This window comes from Equus przewalskii, chromosome 21 (assembly GCF_037783145.1).
Source record: "Equus przewalskii isolate Varuska chromosome 21, EquPr2, whole genome shotgun sequence".
In the NCBI taxonomy this organism is placed as follows: domain Eukaryota; kingdom Metazoa; phylum Chordata; class Mammalia; order Perissodactyla; family Equidae; genus Equus; species Equus przewalskii.
Window position 1 is genome coordinate 25,183,040 of NC_091851.1, and position 23,339 is coordinate 25,206,378.

At 41.3% G+C, this 23,339-nt stretch overlaps 1 protein-coding gene across 6 annotated transcripts in view; it reads left to right on the forward strand.

Moving 5' to 3' along the window:
• Positions 1 to 11,805: 11,805 nt before the first annotated feature.
• The window catches only part of ITCH (itchy E3 ubiquitin protein ligase), a 109,091-nt gene continuing 97,557 nt past the window's right edge, over positions 11,806 to 23,339 (forward strand). The window contains exons 1-2 of one of the 6 annotated variants that reach the window (XM_070588116.1): positions 11,806 to 12,025; positions 16,494 to 16,557. The gene's annotated coding sequence lies outside the window, so the exon portion shown is untranslated. Of the gene's footprint in view, positions 12,026 to 16,493; positions 16,571 to 22,439; positions 22,499 to 23,339 lie in introns of those variants that run through there. The other 5 variants (XM_070588115.1, XM_070588112.1, XM_070588113.1 and 2 more) reach the window with 5 other exon arrangements.

Sequence of the window (23,339 nt, forward strand, 5' to 3'; positions counted from 1 at the left end):
CCTGCTTTTCACGGCACAGCCTGTCCCCTGGCTAGTCCTTCTTTTGACCTGGACTGTAAGAGAAATGAGTGATAATGAAAATAACAACACCTGCTTCTACTACCTTTATCAAGCCCCTACTCTATGGCAAGCTTGGCATGTATCCCCTTTCGTTGTTCATCATGACTTCTCATTACGGTCCTCATTTTACAGATGAGAACACCAAGGCTCAGAGTGATTAAGACTCATCTAAGACCACATATCAGGGAAGTTGCCGAGCTGGCATCAATCCTGAATATGTCTGACTCTCGCAGTCCTTGCCCTTTCCAAAATGTGGAAATTACATAAGATAATGGACATGATAGCATTTGTACCAGCATAAAACATTCTTGTTAGAATAACTTTTTAAAAGAATTCCACGTTTCCTGGCTCCCATCTGCCAAAGCAGGCTGGCATTCCCTGTCAAGTCCCCTCCAAGAATTCCTTGGAATCTCACAGGATGTCTTACCTGCGTTCCAGAACAAGTCTTGTCAGCTGCCACATGACCTTACCATGGCTAGCTCTAACTGAGGAGGCACTTACAGTGTGCCTGGCATCTGGCCCAGCACTTTATGTACATAATTTCATATGCATATACACATCCAGAAAATATACATGTAATACTGTTTCTATTTCTACTGTTTCACAAACTAGGCACAGAGAAGTAAGAGTGGTAGCTGTTGGTAGCATCCAGAGCACAGGGTTGGCAAAGCCAGCTGTGGTGTCCATGCTTTGCAATAGTGACCTTGGCATCTCTCCTGGCCTGAATCTTCAGGGTGATATTGGGAGTTGTTCCCAACTGTACACAGCCCCCAAGCCTGGTGCTCTGGCTGTCATGAAGATTCTAGGAGCCACCCAGCATCCTTTAACATATTACTTCCCTCAAACAGAAGAGAGCTGGTTTCTTTTATTTGCAACTAAGAATCCTGATTGATATACCCCATAACAACTCTATGAGGTATGTGTATTATTTAAAAACTATTTTAGAGTTATTTAATTAGTGTTTGGGGGTTTTTTTTGGTGAGGAAGATTGGCCCTGAGCTAACATCTGTGCCAATCTTCCTCTATTTTGTATGTGGGACACCACCACAGCATGGCTTGATGAGTAGTGTGTGGGTCCACACCTGGGATCCAAACCTGTGAACCCTGGGCTGCTGAAGTGGAGCACACAAACTTAACCACTACACCACCAGGCTGGGTCCTAATTAGCTTTTTAAAAATTTATTTATCTACTTATTTATTTATTTTAAGATTGGCACCTGAGAACATCTTTTGCCAATCTTCTTTTTTTTTTCTTTGTCTCCCCAAAGCCCCCTGGTATATAGTTGTATGTTCTAGTTGTGAGTGCTTCTGGTTGTACTATGTGGGGCACTTCCTCAGCATGGCCTGACAAGCAGTACTATGTCCGCACCCAGGATCTGAGCCAGCAAAACCCTGGGCCGCCAAAGCAGGGTGCGTGAACTTAACCACTCGGCCACGGGGCTGGTCCCCCTAATTAGTTTTTTAAAGTAATGATATAGGTACTTGTGAATCCACCATCCCAAAAGCAAAATGCAGAACCTCACAATAACCTGCATCTAACCACATGCTCCCCTCCCCACTGAACTCCTGCCCTGACCAAGGGAACCATCCTCCTGAATCATCTGTTCATCATCCCCTCTCTTTTTTATTTTTAAAAATTTCTATGGAATTATAACATATAAACAGTAAACAACACAAATATTAAGTATACAACTCTAATTTATACGTGTGTATAGATTTTCGTGTAACCAGATCAACATATAGAACATTTCCCATGCCCCAGAAGGCTCCCTCATATCCCTCCCAGCTAATTCCTGACGCTCCAGAGTAACCAGTATTCTTACCTCTAACACCTTATGTTTGTTTTGCCAGTTCTTAAACAGTAAAAAAAAAAGTACACTTTTTATGGTGTATATTCTTTTTTGGTCTGGCTTCTTTCAGTCATCACTATGTTTGTGCAATGCACCTATGTTTCTGTGTGTAACAGTAGTTTGTTCTTTTTTATTGCTATATGTATTCCATTGTATGGATATACCACAATTTATTTTATTCATTCTCCTATTGATAACATTTAGCTTGTTCCCTTACTTTCCTTTGCATATTGCTTTATTTCATTTATGTGTATTTCTAAAAATATCATTTCCATGTTTACAACTGAGGAAACTGAGGCTTCGAGAAGTTAGGTGACTTACACAGGTCACACAGCAAATAAGTAGCAGCACCAGGATTGACTCCACATCCTGAGTTCTGCACTTCAGCTACAGAGGAGTGGGAGAAAGACCCTTACTTCTTCTGCTTTCTGAGACTGAGGGATCCTCCTAGTGTCCTAAAGACCCAGGTGCCCTGACCATGCCTGGTGACAGCAGGATTGATGCAGCCTGGTGGCTGGGAACTCTGTTTTTGTGACATGAACCCATTCTTACCCTGCTAGGCAGCAGTCACAAGCACCTGACAGCTCCTTCCATATCCACTATGCCGGGCAGTGTCTGGAAGAGCTCTGGAAGGTGATGTCAGGGGCCTAGTCTCTGTCCCTCTCCAAGCCCAGGCCAAGCAGAGCTGGGTGTAGAGCCACCAGGTAGGCAGGCCCAGGCCCACTGCCCTGGTGGTTGGCCTTGGCTTGGCTCCCAGCCACACATTCCACATTCTACCTTTGTGCTTTGTCCTTTCCCACATACACTCTGTGATGTGACTTACTCATATCTTTCTTTAGATCAACTCACTTTTTCTTTTTAACTTAACAAGTTTAGCTATTTTTATTTTTATTTATTTATTTTTTTTTTTTTTTGAGGAAGATTAGCCCTGAGCTAACTACTGCCAGTCTCCTCTTTTTGCTGAGGAAGCCTGGCCCTGAGCTAACATCCGTGCCCATCTTCCTCTACTTTTTTGTATGTGGGAAGCCTACCAGAGCATGGCGTGCCAAGCGGTGCCATGTCTGCACCCGGGATCTGAACCGGTGAACCCCGGGCAGCTGAGAAGTGGAATGTGCGAACTTAACTGCTGTGCCACCGGGCTGGGCCCCAATTTTAGTTATTTTTAAAAATTCTGTTTTTCAAATAGCTAATATAGGCATCTGAAACATTATTCAAAAAGTATGAAAAAGCATAGAAGGAAAATGTTTTTCTCCTACCTTTGTCCCCTAGCCACCCAATTCCTTTAAGAGACATCCAGTCTTACTTATTTCTTTTTTGTCTTCCAGAGATGTTTTATGCATATACAAGCAAATGGATAGATAGTCTATTTATTTTTATATTTTACCAAATGTTTAGACTTTCTTTTCTTTTTTTTAAGATTTTATCTTTCATTTTTCTCCCCAAAGCCCCCCAGTACATAGTTGCATGTTTTTTAGTTGTGGGTCCTTCTAGTTGTGGCATGTGGGATGCCGCCTCAGCATGGCTTGATGAGTGGTCCACGTCCGCGCCCAGGACCCGAACCAGCAAAACCCTGGGCCATCTAAGCGGAGCACGGGAACTTAATTACTCGGCCACGGGGCCGGCCCCAGCCATCTTTCATTTAGTTTAGTGTTTTTGAGGTTCATCCATGATGTACCATGTATCAACAACTCATTTCTTTTATTAATGAATAGTATTCTATTGTACGAATGTAGCATAGTTTTTCATCTATTCACCAGTTGATGGACATTTGAGGTTTTTTTCACTTTTGGCTATTGTGAATAATGCTGCTGTGAACATTCACATGAAAGTCATTGGTTGAAATACTTTTAAATTTTTCTTAGGTAGATACATAGAAGTAGAATGTTGGGTTGTATGATAAATTTATGTTTAACTTCCTAAGAAACCAACAAACTGTTTTCCAAAGTGGCTGTACCATTTTACATTCCTGTCAACAATGTACGAGACTTCCTGTTTCTCCACATTCTTGCCAATGTTTGCTATTGTCTGAGTTTTTCATATTGTTATTATTATTATAACCATTCTAGTGGGTGTAAAATGGCATCTCACTGTGGTTTTAATTTGCATTTCACTAATGACTAATGATGTTGGGCGTCTTTTCATGTGCTTACCTGTATCTTCTTTGGTGAAAAGTTTATTCACATCTTTTGCTTATTTTTAATGGGGTTGTTTGTCATCTTATTATTGAGTGTTAAGACCTCTTTGTATATTCTGGATACAAATCCTTTATCACATTTGTGTTTTGCAACTATTTTCTCTGCATCTGTGACTTGTTTTTCACTTTCTCAACGGCATCTTTTAAAAAAAATTTTATTGAAGTGAAATTCACATAACATAAAATTAGCCATTTAAAATTGAACGATTCATTGATAGCGTCTTTTGAAGCACAAAAATCTTGAATTTTGATGGTCTAATTGATTAATTTTTTCTTTTACTGATAATGGTTTTGGCGTCATATCTAAGAAATCTTTGCCTAACCCAAGACCTCAAAGATTTTTCTCCAATGTTTTCTTAAAATCTTATAGTTTGACTCTTCTCATTAGGTTTCTGATCCATTTTGAGATATTTTTTGTGTATGCTGTGAAATATGGGTATAAGCTCATCTTTTGATAAGTGGATATGCTGACATATGTATTTTTAATTTCAATAGATATGGTCAAATTGTCTTCCCACCACACAACTGACACCACACCAATCAACAGTGAGCGTAGTTTTTTCTCACACGTTTGCTAACACAATTGAGATATCAAACTTTTGGTTCTTAGCCAATCTAATAGTGAAAACACAGCATCTCATAGTTCTAATTTGCTGAATTCCTACTTTAGCCACATCTTAAGCATTATCTGTGAAATAACTGGATTGATGTATTAGCTACCTGCTGTTTCGGTATACATTACTAAGAAACACAACTACTAAGATAAAAATTACCATGCAATCTACCAAAATAGTTACAGATAAAATGATATGATGTCTGAAATTTGCTTCAAAATAAACTATCGGTGGAGGTAATGGATGAAAGCTATTGTTAATGAGTTGATACTTGAAGCTGCATGAAGCTGGAAATTCATCACACTATCTTCTCTTCTTTTATATGTCTTTGAAATTTTTCATAATGAAAAGTTTTCTTTAAATGACTATTTACGGCACCACCTAAAATTATCTTGTGTACCCCCATCAGTGCATAACCCTTTGGAGGATACTGGCTTAAAGGTTAAGAGTAAGGGCTCTAGAGTCAGGCTGACCAAATTTGAATCTTGCTTCCACCAGTCACTAGTTGATCTCAGGCAAGTCGTCAAACCTCTTGGAATACAGTTGCCTCATCTGAAAAATCAAGCACTAACTTCAATTGAACACTTCGTATCGTCCTGTTCTGTGTTAATGCTCTCTCATTTTATCCTCCCCACATCCCTGAGAGGTAAGGTACTACTATTAGTCCTGTTTCATAGATGAGGAAGCAGCCTGAATGCAGGTGACTGGACCATTTGATCTAAGTCCTCGAGGACTTAAGACAGGCACACATACCTGTATACCTGAGGTATCCTCATGAATCAAGGCTGAGTCCTAAGTTCTAAGATGCCCAGAAGTGTTTCTGGTTTGACGACACCATCCCAGCTTGCATAAGGTGACCTGGATGCTTGTGGCTTGATTCTTTCTTTGCCTGAGGAATTTGCAGGCACGACTTTAATTTTTTTTTTTTTTTCAAGAGATGTAGATTCTGGTCTTGGACAGACATTTCCAGTGCGGACTGTAGGCAAGAAATAATTCTGATCTGCAATCTGTAGAGATGGGCCAATGGTGCTTTCCTAGGAGAAGAACATCTTTAGGTTTGAGAGCAAGAAAAGAGGGAACTGAAGATAATAAGCAGGACTATAGCAGGATAATAGCAGGACTAGAAGAAGCTCTGATGTGCTGTTTATGATGTAAGGGAGTTCTCCGGTCCTGAAATTGCTCATCTGAATCTCAGTCCTCCCAAAAACTGTAGGAGGAGGTGCTGAGATCTCCTTACGGCTATTTATTTTTATAACTTTTTTTCTATTTCTATATTCAGTATAGAAAATCTGAAGGATACAGAGAAGCACAAAGTTTCTTCTTTACCTTGATCCAAGAAGAATCACTTGTGAGGTAGTTGAAAGAAACACTTCTGAGTTTAAATCCCAAGTATGTTTCTCCGTGAAGTTTGGCAAGTCCCTTCATTCTTCTGAATCTCTGTTTCTTCCTCTCCAAAAGTGATAATCACAATACCTCCTTCCTCATTGGGGAGGAATATAGGTTCATCTATTTCAAGACCTACAGTGGGCGCTCCATAAATGTGTCTCTGTCTCCTCCTTTCACAATTTACAAAGAAGTTTTCATTCAAGTATTTTCTGAGCACCCTTACATTGTTACCACATGCCAGATGAAATACAGGGATGGCTAAGATTGTTTTTTTTCCCTTAAAAGTCTTATGGTTTGGGGAAGAGGAAATCTTACAAGATTAAATGGTCCAGTCTGCTGCCTTTAGATAAAAAAGGACATGTGACCTCAATTTCCAGGTGTCAGCAAAGGCCGAGAGAGGCCAGGCCATACAGCAAGTAAATAGTAAGGAGGGGACTGGAACCTAATTAGGAGGAATACTGGGACAAAGGCATAAAGTTATGTCAGTTTGTAGCTCAAAAGAGAGGAATAAACTGGAGAAGGAGATGCCTGTGAACGGATCAGGGGTTACAAACCCAGCCTTGAGGATGGACTGCATTTTGCTTGTGCAGGATTTCCCCTGTCCCCAACATTTTTTATGAAAAATTTCAAACATATAGAATAGCTGAAAGAATCGTATAGTGAACATCCATTTCCCACCACCTAGATTCTACAATTGTTTCCAGTTTGGTACATTTGGTTTGTCACATATTTATTCATTCATCTGTTGCTCCACCCCATCCATCCTATTTTTTGATGCCTTTCAAAGAAGCTGCAGAGTTCACTCTACCTCTAAACACTTCAGCATGCCTATCATTAACTAGAGTTTAATATATTTTTTTAGGTTAAATTTACATACAATGGTATGCATATATCTCAAGTATACCATTTGCTGAGTTTTAACAAATGCAGACATCCATGTAATCCACAGACCTAACAAGATACTGAAAGAACATTTTCAACACCCCAGAAAATTCCCTCCCTCCAGAAGCAACCACTATTGTGATTTTTTTCCACCATTGATTAGGTTTTACCTGTTCTAGAACATCATACAAATAGAATCAGACAGTGTGTGCTCCTTTGTATAAGGCTTCTTTCTTTTAGCATAATGTCTGAGACATCTATTTTATTTAGTGTGTTAGTAATTTGTTCTTTTTTATTGCTTAGTAGTATTCCACTGTATGAATGAATATACCACAGTTTATCCATTTTCCTGCTGATGGAACACGCAGGAGTTTTAAATGCTTTGAATTGGTTGCCAATATTTTAGACCTGAGTTCAAATCCTGGCTCTGCTACTTGCTAGATGTATGACCATGAGCTGGTTACCTTTCCGCTTTGAGACTCAGTTTCTCCAACTGCATAATGGGAAAAATTATAACTAATGCTTATTGAGTGCTTGCCTGGCATTGTTTTAAGTGTTTTATATGCTAACTGAATCTTCACAACGACCCTTGAGATAGGGTATATAACTATTTCCATCTTATAGATGTGGAAACTGAGCACCCCACTTAGGTTGCTGCGAGTATTCAATGAGATAGAGCGTATAAAACACTTAAGACTCTATTTGGTAATTACAATGTAGAAAGCAAACATTAGCTGTTATTTTTTATTTTACCTTACTGGCTGTTGGAGGAATTTAAGTTTACTACCCCTGATGGAAAAAGTGTATAAAGCCCTGGGAGTCTGGTTGCCAAATAAAATGAAGGATGCCCAGTTACATTTGATTTTAGATAAACAAGGAAAATAATTTTAGTATAAGTATGTTACACCGATATTTGTTACATTTATGCTAAAAAATTATTCATTGTTCGTCTGAAATTCAAATTTAACTGAGCAGCCTATATTTTTATTTTCTAAATCTGGCAACCTTACCTGGAAGGGAGTGACTGCAGAACCTGTGTGCCTCATTTTACAGGTGAAGAAACAGTCTTAAAGAGGGGAAATGATGGAGCCATGACCTCAGGTCTTAAGTGGTCTCTTTGGACCCAGATCTTAGGCTCCCAGAAGCCCCATCCAGTGTCTTTTCTCCATCAACACACAGCTCTGCCACATTTCAAGTCTTCCCCTGCCTCTGGCAGTTGAATGCAGAGTGGCTTCAGGGAAGAGGGGGACAGCAGTGTGACTAAGCATTCTGCAGGGAAAGACAGGAAGTGACAGACGGCATGTGGGCTGCTGGGGTTTCTCTCCCCACTCATTTCAGCTCTGAATCCTTGCATCCTTCTCTCCCCAGAGGCCTGGGAAGCTCCTTCTCTTAGTGGTGGGGGCCTCCTCTAGGCTCCTGTCCCTGCTGTAGCAGGGCTGGGTCCTGTCTCAGGCTGACCTGGGTGTCCAAGGCAGAAGGAGGGTGTAGGTGGCTCAAGGCTTTATCAGCCATAGGTCCTGCATTCTGACTAGGCCAAGACTAGACTAACTTCTGGATCAGGGCACCTGGGAGCCAAAGCCACACAGCATGGGAGATGAGGAAATGGCCAGGCTAGGATTCTCTGCTCTCACCAACTCAGCTTGTCCTTGGAGAACCACCAACTACCTACCTGGATTTTTCTAGAATCTTCACAATATCCTAGGAAGTAGGATCTATTATTTCCATTTAGAGATTTGGACACTGAGGTTCAAGGGACTTGCCTAAGACCCTGAAGCAAGTTGTTGATAGGCAGGACTAGATCTTTGATCCATATGCCTCTGAAGAAGCCTAAATTATTAACTCTTCTGGGTACTGCCTACTAGGTCAGAGCTATTCCACCCTGTTGGCATTAGCAAGAAGGTTAGGATAGCATGGTCCAGTGCTTCTCAAAATGTGATCCTTGGGCATCAACATCACCTGGGGAATTTGCTAGAAACACAAATTCTTGGGCCTGATTCCAGAACTTCCTGACTCAGAAATTCTGGGGGTGATAGCTGACAATCTGAGGGTTTTTTTTTTTTTTAAAGATTTTATTTTTCCTTTTTCTTCCCAAAGCCCCCCAGTACATAGTTGTATATTCTTAGTTGTGGGTCCTTCTAGTTGTGGTGTGTGGGATGCTGCCTCAGCATGGCTTGACGAGTGGTGCCATGTCTGCACCCAGGATCTGAACTGGTGAAACCCTGAGCCTCCAAAGCGGACCGCGTGAACTTAACCACTCAGCCACGGGTCCTGCCCCAACAATCTGAGTTTTAATAAGCCCTCTAGGTGATTCTGAGACACTCTAAAGCTTGAGAATCTTTGGCACATAGTAGAAAGAGGTGCCTTTTTGTTCCAAAAATGTGTATACATTTAAAACATGTATTTATTTTAAGTAAACTTTTATTGACATATAAATACAGAAAGATACACAAATCATAAGTATACAGCTTCATGAATTTTCACAAAGTGAACATGCCTGTGTAGCAGTACCCAGATCAAGACATGGAACATTATTACCAGCCCTGAGAAGCCCCTTTGTGTCTCCTTGGTACTATCCCCCTGCAAAGGGAACCTCTATCCTGACTTCGAACACCATAGATTAGTTTTGCCTAACATGATATAATTTAAAAAATTGTAGATGAAGACAGAATCTGGAGCCAGAGGACTTTGGTTGGATCCCTGGTTCCTGGCTGAGTGATCTTGGACTAGTCATCTCACTGAGACTCATTTCTTTGTCTGTATAATAGTCATAAAAATACCTTATACCTTAAAGAGACACTATTTCCCAAACTTGCCTGGTGACAAGAATCACCTAGGGCACTAGTTTAAAAACCCACATTCCCCAGAGCATAAATTCATGTTTTGTTTTGCTCAGGAAGATTGATATTGAGCTAATATCCATGCCAGTGTTCCTCTATTTTTCAGTATGTGGGCCACTAGCACAGCATGGCTACTAACAGAGCAATGTAGGACAGTGCCCTGGAACTGAACCTGGGCTGCCAAAGCAGAGCATGCTGAATTTAATAACTAGGCCACTGGGGCTGGCCCCATACATTCTTTCTTTTTTGTGTGTGAGGAAGATTGGTCCTGAGCTAACATCTATGTCAATCTTCCTCCACTTTATGTGGGACGCTGCCACAGTGTGGCTCCATGAGCACTACTAGGTCCATGCCCAGGATGGGAACCTGCAAACCCCACGCCGCCAAAATGGAGTGTAGGAACCCAACCACTACACCACTGGGTCAGCCTGCCCCGTACATTCTTTTTTTCTTTTTTTTAAAGATTGGCACCCGAGCTAACATCTGTTGCCAATCTTCTTTTTTTTCTTCTTCTCCCCAAAGCCTCCCAATACATAGTTGTATATTCTAGTTGTAGGTCCTTCTGGTTGTGCTATGTGGGACACTGCCTCAGCACAGCTCGATGAACTGTGCCATATCTGCACATGGGATGGGAACTGGCGAAACCCTAGGTGCAGAAGTGGATCACTGTGAGCTTAACCACTTGGCATGGCCGTCCCCTCCATACATTCTTAGTGGAACAAAAACTAGTTAGGGGTGGAGAAGAAAATTTTTTTACTTTTTTATATAAAAACACAGATATACATATAGTATGTAAATATACAGTATATTTGTGATATTAAAATATCATGGGTGGAATGATCAGAGAAAAAACGTCTAAAAATGTTCCTTAGAGAAATGATAATAAAGAGAAAAGGTTGAGAAACACTGCCCTACAGGAGTGACTCTCCAAGTGTGGTTTGTGGTTAAAAATGCAAATTCTTAGGCCCCATCTCAGACCCACAGAATCGGAAATTCTGGGGGTGAGGTTCAGCAATCTAAGGTTTAACAAATCCCCCAGGTGATTCTGATGGCACTAAAGTTTGAGAACTACTTCCCTAGAGAATCTGAATGGGTAGGGCTCCTCTACCCAGGAATCTGTAGCCAAGAATACGGGATACTGTATCTGTATCTTTAACAAGAGCTGTATCCAGGAATCTGTATCTTTAACAAGCTCCCCTAAGACATGTTGCAGGAAACATTGACATGGAGGAACTGAAAGTACTTTTAAAAGTGTAAGTGATTTTCTAGATAGTAGAACATTATTTTCACTAGGAGGAAACAGGCTAAACAATAATGGCAAAGGTCACTAATTACTAAGCACTTAGTTGTTCCTCTAAGTCTACTTACACAGCCTACTTATTCTCATAAACAACTCATGAAGGAAGTTAGGAGGATGGACTCTGAAGCCAGACAGCCTGGGTTCTTATCCAGCTTGTGACTTGGTTTATGCATCTGTAGAGTGAGGATAATGAGGGCGCTTCCCTCATAAGTTTGTTGTGAGGATTAAAGAAGTTTCTTGATCAGCTACTTTGAACACCTGCCATGATGGCACCAATTACGCGTAGCTATTTGCATCATCCCTAAACACACTCTGTTAAAAGGCATATTTGAACGCAATCAATGTAACTCCCGAGTGCACTTCCTTAAGGACAAAGCTGTAATCTAGTGGTTCTCAAAGTGTGATCCCCCACCAGCAGCGCACCAGAGTTTGTTAGAAATGTAAATTATTAGATGCCAGATCCCAGATCGGCTAAATTAGAAACTCTGGGGCTGGGGCCCAGCAGTCTAAGTTTTAACAAGCCTTTCAGGTGATTCTGATGTACGCTAGAGTTTGGGAACCACAGCTAGAGTCTTGAGACGTTCTTGGGGTGTGGCGGGGGGGGCGGGGAGAGTTTAAAAAAAAAAAAAAAACGCCTAGAAGTGCTGGGAGCCATTCAAGAGCTCCTCCTACTTGGGGTCGAGGAAACTCTGGGTTATCTGCGCTCACCAGCCTCTGCCGGCTCTTCGGGCTGGAGGCCGGTTAGTGCGTGAAGGCTTCTGGGGCTTGGAGTCCGGGTAGCTCCCGAGGCGGAGGCGCCTGCGCGTTGGCCGCCTACTGGCTCCGGTCGCTTGTGGTCGGGGCTCGGGACCGGCTGCCATCTTAGTCGAGGGACTGAAGAGTCGCCGCCGCCCCGTGTCCCGGTAAACATCCGCAGGCGGACTGGGGGCGTTTCTGGGGAGAGAGGGTTTCTCGGACAAGAGAGTCCGAGGAGAACGAGGGATGGAGGAGTGCGGCGCGCGAGCCTGGGCCCTCAGAACCTTGGGTGCTCCCTCTCCCCTCAGAGCCGGTTCCCGTGGGGGGCGCGAGGAGCTCGGGCTGATGGCCCGGCTGGGCGGGGGTTGGGACGGCCGGACGCGCCGAGTGGCCACTGTCGGGCTGAGGCGTCCGGAGGCCCTCACCTCGCCAGCGCCGAGTTGTGGGACGGCTGGGCCGCGGTGGGAGCCGGCAGGGTCCGGCCGCTCGCCCCTCCGCCCCGCCCGAGGGCCACTCTGCCGCGGCCCGGTCCGGCCTACGCGCGGGGCCCGGCGGCAGAGGCCGGCGCGGGCGACGTGGCCTTGTGAGGGGCGGCGGCTGGGCTTCTCGAGACTTTGGAACCCCTAGTTGCGATGGGGGCCCAGCACAGCGGCTACTTCCCCTGCCCTCTTCCAGTCCCCTCCTCCCTCCATTGTCCCCCAGCGTGGTGGTCCCGGCCCGGGCGCCCTGCTCGGCTCCCGCCGCCGCGGCCCCGCCGGCGCGGAGTTTTGCAGACGTGGAGCTGTCACTTTCCTCCTCCCTCCTGAGAGTGTCCTTTTCTTTAGCAGAGAAAAGAAAAAAGTAGCTGTGAACGTATTCTAAGGGTCGAAACATGATGAGGACATAACTTAGTAGGGACCACAGGTTTTCAGAATTATTTCTGGGCAGCGAGTTAAAGAGAGAGAGAAACAGACTGTGCGCCCGAAGTAGACTTTGGGCCTAAAGTTCATCCGAGATGTAACCAGGTAAACTTGCAAACTGCTTGAAATTCACGATTCCCCAGTAACAACACAACTTGTTTTCCTGGTTACATTTGTATCTTAATCTTGTTACATTTTCTGCCGTTATTCTACAGCTTCAGTATACTTTTTGGGGGGAGTGAGGGGTGAGAAAGAAAGAATGGGGTTTTTCTTTGAAAATTAATGAGACGCTGGAGCCAGCCATTGCACTCAGCTGGGTTCTCCCGCATCTATTCCTAATATAATTCGATTTTAAGGAAGTTCGGAAAGACGCTGTATTTCCGCTCTCAAAATCGGCAAGGGATTTGTTTCTCAGCTGAAATGAAGTTCTCGTGGCAGTTCTGTTGAGAGCCCGCACTGTGTTTTCACAGGTTTACTCAGGGTTCAATTACTTCATTTTTAAGATTTAGAAATGAAGGTGGAAATTCAACTGCTTTTTTGAACAGTGACTTAAGTTTTTTGGGTGTGAGTCCAAAAGGAATTCTTTCATTTTCAGTCTATGAGTCAGAGCAACAAGGATTATGATATGAAATAAAAAGCAAGTGCAGAATACTTCTTCACTGTATTCTAGAGTAAATCATTTCTACATTCTTTTAAAAAACACATCTTTACACCTATTAGAAGAGACAGACAAACCAATAGTCCCCCAATTTGACCATTAGAATAATTAGGGAAGCTTTTTTTTTTTTTTTTTGACGGGTAGCCCTGAACTAACTACTAACTACTGCCAGTCCTCTTTTTTGCTGAGAAAGCCTGGCCCTGAGCTAGCATTGGTACCCATCTTCCTCCACTTTATATGTGGAACGCCTACCACAGCATGGCATGCCAAGCGGTACCATGTCCACACCGGGATCCTGGCTGGCGAACCTCAGGACACCGAGAAGCTGAACGTGCGCACTTAACTGCTGGGCCACCGGGTCGGCCCCTAGGGAAGCTTTGTAAAAGTAGAAATTCCAGGATCTCATCTCCTGAGATTGATTCATTATGCCTGGGTTGGCCCTGAAGAATTGATTGATTGATGAGAAAGGTTAGCCCTGAGCTAACATTCGTTGTCAGTCTTGCTCTTTTTGCTTGAGGAAGGTTGTTTGCCGAGCTTAACATCTCAGAAGGAAGATATGCCAGTCTTCCTCTGTGTTGTATGTGGGACACTGCCACAGCATGGCTTGATGAATGGCATGTAGGTCCATGCCCAGATCTGAACCTGTGAATCCCTGGCCACTGAAGTGGGACTTCACCACCACACCACCTGGCCAGCCACTGAAGAATTTATTTTTAAAACATGCCTCAGGAAATTCTGATGGTGTTGGGAACCACTGAGGCAAACAATACTGTGGACATACTCAGGACAGTTCAAAAAACTTTGAGACAGAAACGGAAGTGACCAGTTCTATCTGGGGGTTGGCCAGAGATGGAGGCAGGGTCTGCCCTGGACCTCAGTTGGGTCTTAGATGATGAGTAGGAGTGATACGGTTGGGGAAAGGGAAGGACAAGGCAGACAAAGGAAAAGCCTTAATGCTGTGTATAAATGCATAGGTTTGTGGAAGAAAGAGTGTTTAGAGAGCAGGGAAGTGGGATGGGGAGGGAGAGCAGATGAGACAGGAGGCCAGAAGGGTCAAAGGAAGCAACTATATGAACATTTCTAAGTTAATGCTAAAAGGCTTGAGTTTTATGTTGTTAGCAATAGATACATATTTTTAAACAGGGAAGTGGTATAAGTACATGTGTGTTTTAGAAAGATTGCTCTAGTGATAAGAGTGAAAGGGTGCTATTGCTGAGGTCTAGATGAGAAGTGAAAAGGTTTCACCTTGGACAGAGGCTGTGGGGATGATCAAGGGTTTGGGTTCAGTTCTTTACTAGTGCAATATTGTTACCATATTTTTGGAGGAGGATTTTTTAGGGCCAGTCTGTCAAAAGAACTTAGTAGCAAACCTGAATTATATTGCCAGGTTATATATGTTAATGGTATCAGTGTGTTCATTAGCTTCTTTGAAAAATTAAGAAGAACCAGATTGGGTGCAGTTTGGAGGAAAATTTGGAGAGTAGACTGAAATTTACGACTATCAACATTGATCTAAGCTGGTTGGAAGTTTTTCTCCCACCCTCAGGAACTTGGTATTAGAATTTTTGAGTTGGAAGAGATTGCAGAGATTATCTAGTGCACAGTGGCGAATATGGTTTATGGGCCAATTCTTCTTTGAAGTAGCTGCTGCCAGAATTACTGTGGGGAGAAGGATTTTGGTCATATGGGTTCTCTGGGAAGGTGGCTTACGATTGATTAGTGATGCCTGCTGTGGATACAGTTATCTAGTGGGTGGTATATGTGCCAGGTATATACTATTCTAAGACTAGTCCAACTTCTTAGTTTTCTTTTTAAAACAAAGTCCTAAGCGAGTTAAATAATTTACCTAAAATCAGTTAAGAATCAGAGGTAGAACTAGAACCAAGTTTTGTAACTCTTACTCTGTTATTCTCCAGTGTACCAAGATGAATGTGTGCTACTAAAGAGCTTTTGATATTTTATCAAAAGAAAAAAAAAGATATATCTAGCCTGTGCCTCTTGACTACTTAGGCAAGAGTTTAGCAAGGAACTTTGGCCTGTAAGTGAGTTTTGTTGTATTCATTCTGGCTTAAAAAATTTATGTTAGTACTGATAGGAAATAGTCACCTGTTTTTTTTTCACTTCCTTTCTTGTTCTTCACCCTTTCTCAATTTTGGTTTTTGGGGATTGGTTTCCTTTATATGAGTTAAGGCAAAAGTATATAAAGTTAATTTTTTATGTATTTATAGTACCTAGCCAAATCCTGGGCTCAAAATATGTGCTCAGTAAAGGCATGTTGATTTTTGTGGCTCTAAATGGTACTGGCTTTGAGTCAATATAAATCAGCAAGGAGGGTTGCAGAATTGAATTGCAGCATTCTCTGGTTGAGAGTTGGCCCTCAGCTAAAAATGTTGGGTTGAAAACCAGCCTCACAACCAGAAGTAGTTAACTAGAAGACTCCGCCTTTGGTCTAGTAGTGCACTGCCTTTGGAAAACTGTTGCCAGCTCAGCTCTTTTGCTTTTGACTATACTCAGATCCTTGGTGTGCTTTTTCTTTTCCTATCCCTAAGAGCTTCTAAGTTGTAGAGACCGTCCTTACAGTGACCCCATAAAGCAGAGTATGGGTTATATGAGCATCCTCATTTTGCCATGTAGCCATCATACCCAGGTGGGCACCACCCCATACTATGTATGAATCATTTTCCCCCTGACTCACCTTCTTATTCTGCCTGCCCCATCAAAAAAATCTATCCCCATGAAACTTTTTATTTATTTTTAAGATTTTATTTTTCCTTTTTCTCTCCAAAGCCCTCTGGTACATAGTTGTGTATTTCTAGTTGTGGGTCCTTCTAGTTGTGGCATGAGGGATGCCGCCTCAGCATGGCTTAATGAGCAGTGCCGTGTCTGCACCCAGGATTCAGACCTGCTAACCCTGGGCTGCCGAAGTGGAGCTCGTGAACTTAACCACTCAGCAAAGGGGCCGGCCCCCCCATGAAACTTTTTAAAAGACATTGTGCTGTCAGATTCCCAAGGTCATCACTAATCTGATGCATTTAACCATAGGAGTAATATGTTAATGGACCCTCCTTCCCCTCTCAGGTAACATGCATTTAACAGTGGCCTTCTGGAGACAACGCCTTAACCCAAAGAAGTGACTCGAACGGTGAGAACTTCAGGTATGGTGGCCTGCCTGTGAGAGAGATTGGGGGCAAGAATGGTGCAGAGGATGAGCCCTGGTCGTATAACTGTTGTAGGGAGGTGTGGGGAGAGAGCAGTGTTGATGCTGGCTACATCAGTTGGTTGAAGAAATAGGTAGTTTCCACTTGGATCTGAAACTCAAAACCTCTTCTACAAGGATTAGCCTGTGAGCCACACTATGCTCTTAATTTGGGTCCTTTGACTTTTTTGTTTTTATAGCTTCCTTAGACATACACATACTTTTCCCACTTGTGCTGTTTTTTTATAAAAATTTATCTCTATATATTTGTCCACACATTTGCATATGTATGGCTAAAAAGTGTAGGAATTAAAAAGAAAGCAACATGGTGCAATGGAAAAAGAATAGAAAACTTGGAAAGAAATGGTCTGGTTTCTGGTTTGATTTTGCCACTGACAAACTGTGACTTTTGACAAATTATTTAATCCTGCCGAGACTCAGTTTATGTATTTCTAAAATAGATTTATTGATTCCTACCTGCCTCCCTGGCATTGTTGTGAGGATCAAATAAAATAATACATATTAAATCTTTAGAAAAAAATGAATTCACAAGACATTATCTAGATCTACAAGGTGGGAGAAGTTGGCAATAACATTGAAAAGGAATACATGAGGACAGGACAGATTCACTTTAAAAGATCAGGAGAGGGGGCCAGTCCAGTGGTGCAGTGATTAAGTTCGCATGTTCTGCTTCGGCGGCCCAGGGTTCGCCTGTTCGGATCCCGGGTGCGGACATGGCACCGCTTGGCAAGTCTTGCTGTGGCAGGCGTCCCACATATAAAGTAGGGGAAGATGGGCATGAATGTTACCTCAGGGCCAGTCTTCCTCAGCAAAAAAAAAGAGGAGAATTGGCAGCAGATGTTAGCTCAGGGCTAATCGTCCTCAAACAAAACAAAACCAAAACAAAAAAAAAAGATCAGGAGAGAGAAAAGGAAAACTATTGAACATGAAAAAAAGAATAGAGCATAGAAAAAGTCAAGCAGTATTGAGAATAGGGAGTGAATGAAGTAGAGCAGGTGAATTGGTAGGTGAGAAAGCTGAATAGGAAGAGAGTGGTCCTCTTAATTTGCTTAACCCTAATCTTGCAGCTATTTGTTGTCGTTGTCATTAACCACCTCCCTTCACATAAATGTCCCATCCATACTTAGATTCTTGTCTACACTGTAAGCATCAGGTTTATTATTCATTCGTTTATGTGACTCTTTGCGTTTAGTTTATATTTTTATTAACTAATTGCCCCATAAATGCTTAGAGACCAGGCTATGATTTGCTTATTATGGTGTCCCAGGCCAGTGCTGCAATCAGAAGTGTGCTTAATCTGTTCTTTTTTATAATTATGGAGGGAAAGGAAGGAGATGGTGGGGTGCTTTGTGAGAGATACTTGGGAAGGAAGTAGATAAGAAGGAAAGTAGATAAGAGATAGAAGAATTCTCAGAAGATAATGAAAGGAAAGACATGAAAATGAAAAATATGTAGAGCAAATAAAGAAGGGGAAAAGGAGATGGAATTATCTGCAGTAAAGGAACAAGGCAGCTTTCATTTCTTTAACGGTGATGTAATACCTCACAGAAAGTTATGTGCTGGGAAAGATCATTCTCCATACCAAATATCTTTAAAAAATTTTAAAGTGTCCACTTCATCCTGAGCTTACAAAGAAGTTCTTTGTGGAAAGAAATCTGGGCCAGCGTTCAGGAGACCTGGGTTCTAGCGTTGGTATTGCTAGTTACTTAAATTCTGTGATCTTGGGCAATTTTCTTAAATCTCTCTGGACCTCCATTTCCTCACCTATCTATTGAAAGCATCAAACATTATGATCTCTCAGGTTCTTTCTAGCTCACTCTTTGGTTATACTTTGTGCTTCATGTGCTGGTTCACTAATTTTTCAGGGCTTTGTTGATATACAATATAAGACTGGTCTCAGAAATATCTTATAATGGGACTTCATAATATCCAGTGCTTTCTAAATGAGAAGCCACTTTAAGTTCTACTTTAAACATTGGTAGAGAGACTTGTAGGAAACCTAAGTTTAGAAATGTTAAGTTTGTAATATTCAACAAACATTTATTGAGCCCTTGCTTCGGTTGGTCTCAAGGATTACTTAATATAAAACCCCTGCCTCAAGGATTTTGTGTTTTTGATAGGAAAAGAAACTTACTCACTGGTAATTATTGTAAAAAGCAAGATGATAAATGCCATAATAAGGATTGCATTGCAATTTAAGATATTAACTTCAGATTTCTTGGTTCCTTTAACATAACTGAATATATGCTAAGTGCTGCTCTGTGCTAGGCATTGCAGGAATTCATGACTAAAAAGCAGTCCCTGCCTTCAAGAAACTCACAGGTTTTTTTCAGTCTGGAAACTGTTTACCCTAATTGATATACATGTCTAACCCAGAAAAGTTGTTGTTTTGTATGTATCATCACTTTGTAGTTTTAAACTAAGAATTCATCTGCATATTAAGCTTACCTCACTCCAGAAATGTCTAATAACATACTTGCTTTCTGAGAAAATATTTTTGTAATTGGATTCCGTAACCTTTTCTCTGTGAATTGGAGACAAATTTTTCTTTTAAGACAAGGAAAAAGTCCAGAAATGCCGCCTGCATTTAGGTAAACTTTGATTTGGTCCTTAGTCATTTGTACAGAGAAAGAGTGAGCTCTCAAATTTAGTCTTTTGATTCTTTGTTCCAGAGAATCAATTCAGTTGGACACAGAGGAAGGGATGCTCGTCTAAAGGAATCATATTGTAGGGGTTAACAGTGTGTACTGGAGTTAAGTTGTCCGATTTTGAATTTTGGCTGTACCATGGAGTGGCACTCTGACCTTGGCCAAGTTGTTTAACTTCTTTGTGCCTCAGTTTCCTCATCTGTAAATTGGTAATAGTAATAGCATATCCATAGGGTTGTTGTGTGGATTAAATGAGATAATGTATTTTTGCTTGAACAGTAGTTGGCTCACAATAAGCATGAGATGTTAGTTGCTATTATTGTTATTGTTGTGGCCATTATCATTACCACCAGCCTTGTCTGTCTTAAAATTATCATCTGAATTCATTAATTCATTCAGTAAGTTTATCTTGGGAGAGCATTGTAAATTCAAATGCCTACAAGGGCTAGATGAACATTTTAAAAAGTAATGATAGATCAGATTGGGATTTAAGTGAACTAAAGAATTCATGTCTCTCCAATGGGGCAGCTGTTAAGCAGCTTTGGCTCACTTTTTTTTTTAATTGAGGTAAAATTCACCATTTTAGAATAATTAGTGTTGGCTTACTATTGATCTAGGGGGAGCATAAACTGAGTGTGGCCTGAACATCTTAACTTTTTTCTAAAGAGAAGCTGAAAATCCAGATTTTTTGAGAAATCTTTATTTTTAAATGTTGGCAACTTATGAATTCATAATATAAACACTATGGGCCAAACGAATCACCACTGTGGGCAGAATTTGCCTTGTGCGTTGCCACTTTGCAACCTCTGATCTGGGGCTTGACTCTTGGCGGCATAACCCACGTTCCCTGTCCTCCGGGAAGAAAGTTCTTACCCACATAAAGATTTAAAACAGTTCGAACAATACCTCAAAGAAGTCTAGGTCTTAATGAGGGGTATGCCGAGTAATTATTATGGCAGAGAGGAGGAGGGAAGTTATTTAAGACTGGAATTCAGAATGGGCAAAGGTGCAGAGGCAGGAATGGCTTGAGATGTGGAAGTGCAGTGAATAGATTAGTTGTTTAGATTAGTCTGAAGAGGGCTTGGTAATAGGAGAAAGTTTGGAAAAGTTAAGAGACCAGCCTTATTTTGGGATAACCTTAAGTCCTATTTTCGACAGGATGAAATGGTATGTTATGAAAATTTATTTGATAATATTGAGGTCTACGATATTTATTAGGGTTGGTAGGGTCTGAAGGCAGGGAGACCAGGCTAGGGAGGGGTAGTGGGAATGGAAAGGAAGGGGGGAAAAGCTTATATAAGAGACAAAAGCTTGTATATGGGTCACTCTGTGACAATGGGACCCTGCATTAAATAAAGAGGGCCAATTTTGACAGCTTTTTCTCTGTTCTTTTGTAAAAACTGGATTATGTGAGGGTAATACTATGTCTACAGGTTATCCCTCTTTTGTTTATGTTTTGGATCTTACTTCATCACTCAGCCCCAGCACCCTCCTTAATGATGGATGACATACATAGTCTTATGATTTTCCAGCTTGCACAAGCAGAATAGAAAGAAAAGGAAGAATCACAGTAGTTCAACAGCTTATCACATTTCTAGTTTCAAATTTTTGGTGATGTCAGTTAACCTCTGATAAGTTTCATTAGACTTTGGTTTATACATGGAATTTTTGTATTTGCCGAGGTTTGGAAGCACTGAGAAAGGGTTTGATAATGGAGAAGATGTAGAATTTTGCCGCAGAAACTTGACACAATAATTAATTCATGATTCAGCATTTTTAAAGAAACTGATAAACGTTGTAGAAAAATGGAATGTGTTTATTGTGTATATCCTGAGAAAGTGATTTTTAAGATTTTATTTTCACCAAGCCTTTGGTTCTGTTTATACTTTCTCGTGAAAATTTTCTTGACATACACAGGGAAATTATTCCTTATTGTTGGCTAAAATGCAAAATGTAATTGTTGTAAGTAGTCTTTTTAAGCAAGCTGAATAGTATGTTAGATATAGCCTGAGTATTAAGAATATTTGAGATAGAGCAACATTTCCCTCATTGATGAATGAGAATACTGAACTGAGCCTCTGAAAAGTACACAAAATTGCTGCTGTCACAGAGAAGCAGTAATAGGGTCAAAGTGAGCTAAATCTAAATCTCATTTAATAGAGTAGGGATTTACTTTTTTTTTTTTTTTTACTTTTGAAGCATGGTCTAACCTAGTTTTGGGAGTTCATTTGTTCTGAAAATTAAAAGGGATTTTCAGGAGGTTCATTTAATTATAGATCTGATTTGGAAGTGGGAAAGAAAGGAAAACGGGAGAGGGATTAGTTGCATTTGCTTCCATGGAAAGTCAGTAGTTAAAGGGAAATCCCAGATTATCTTTTTCTGTTAGTGAATTTTTTGGAGGAAAGATATTTACTATAGGTCTTAATTAAAAACAACTATATTCTATATATATGTTGAAATGTTCAGAACATAGCTACTACTGCTTTTCATTGTCCAGAATGTTGCTGATATTTATCTGCTGTCATTTCCTTTCCCTTGTCTTTTTTATGCTTTTTTATTCCTTAATTTCATTTTGCTGGGGTTTCAGGAGGGAGTAGAGAGGGAGCACATATGTTCAGTCTTCCCTGTTAAGTTGATTTTACTATATAAATTGATGTTTTCATCTCTGAGGGACAGAAAATGATGAACTTACCTGTCCTGATTTTTTTTTTGTTTTTTTGAGTAAGATTAGCCCTGAGCTAACTGCTGCCAATCCTCCTCTTTTCGCTGAGGAAGACTGGCCCTGAGCTAACATCCATGCCCCTCTTCCTCTATTTTGTATGTGGGATGCCTACCATAGCATGGCTTGCCAAGTGGTGCCACGTCTGCACCCAGGATCCGAACCGGTGGGCCACCGATGTAGAACGTGTGCACTTAACCGCTGCGCCATTGGGCCGGCCCCCTGATTATTTTTTGTTTGTTTGTTTCTTATTGTGGGAAAATATGCATAACAGAAAATTTACCATTTTAACCATTTTTAAGCATTCAGTTCAGTGGCATTAAGTACATTCGCATTGTGCAGTCATCACCACTGTGCATCTCCAGAGCTTTTTCATCATCCCAAACTGAAACTCTGTAACCATTAAACAGTAACTCACCATTCCTCCTCCCCTAGACCCTGGTAACCACTATACTGCTTTCAGTCTCTGTGTGGAATTCGACTATTCTGGGCACCTTATGTAAGCAGAATCATACAATATTTGTTCTTATTGTCTGGCTTATTTCTCTTAGCATAATATCTTCAAAGTTCATGTTGTAGCATGTGTCAGAATTTCATTCCTTTTTAAGGCTGAACAGTATTCCATTTTATGTATCTACTGCATTTTGTTTATCCATTCGTCTGTTAATAGACAGATTTTGGGTTATTTCCACCTTTTGGATATTGTGAACATGGGTGTACAAATATCTGTTCAAGTCCCTTCTTTACGTTCTTTTAGGTATATTACCAGAAGTGGAATTGCTGGATCATGTGATAATGCTATGTTTAACGTTTTGAGGATCCACCATACTATTTTCCACAGTAGTTATACCATTTTGTGTTCCCACCAGCGGTGCACAAGAGTTCCAATTTTCCACACCTATGCCAACATTTGTTATTTTTATTTTTTAATAAGAGTTATCCTGGGGCCGGCTCCGTGGCCAAGTGGTTAAGTTCATGTGCTCCACTGCAGCGGCCCAGGGTTTGGATCCTGGGCGCAGACATGGCACCGCTTGTCAGGCCACGTTGAGGTGGCGTCCCACATCCCACAACTAGAAGGACCGGCAACTAAGATATACATCTGTGTACAGGGGGAGTTTGGGGAGATAAAGCTGAAAAAAGCAAAAAAAAAATAGATTGGCAACAGTTGTTAGCCCAGGTGCCAATCCTTAAAAAAAAAAAAGAAAAAAGGAAGATTGGCAACAATTGTTAGCCCAGGTGCCAATCTTTAAAAAAAAAAAAAGTTATCCTCATGGTAAAGTGGTATCGTGATTTTGATTTACATTTCTCTAATGATTAGTGATATTGAGCATCTTTTCATG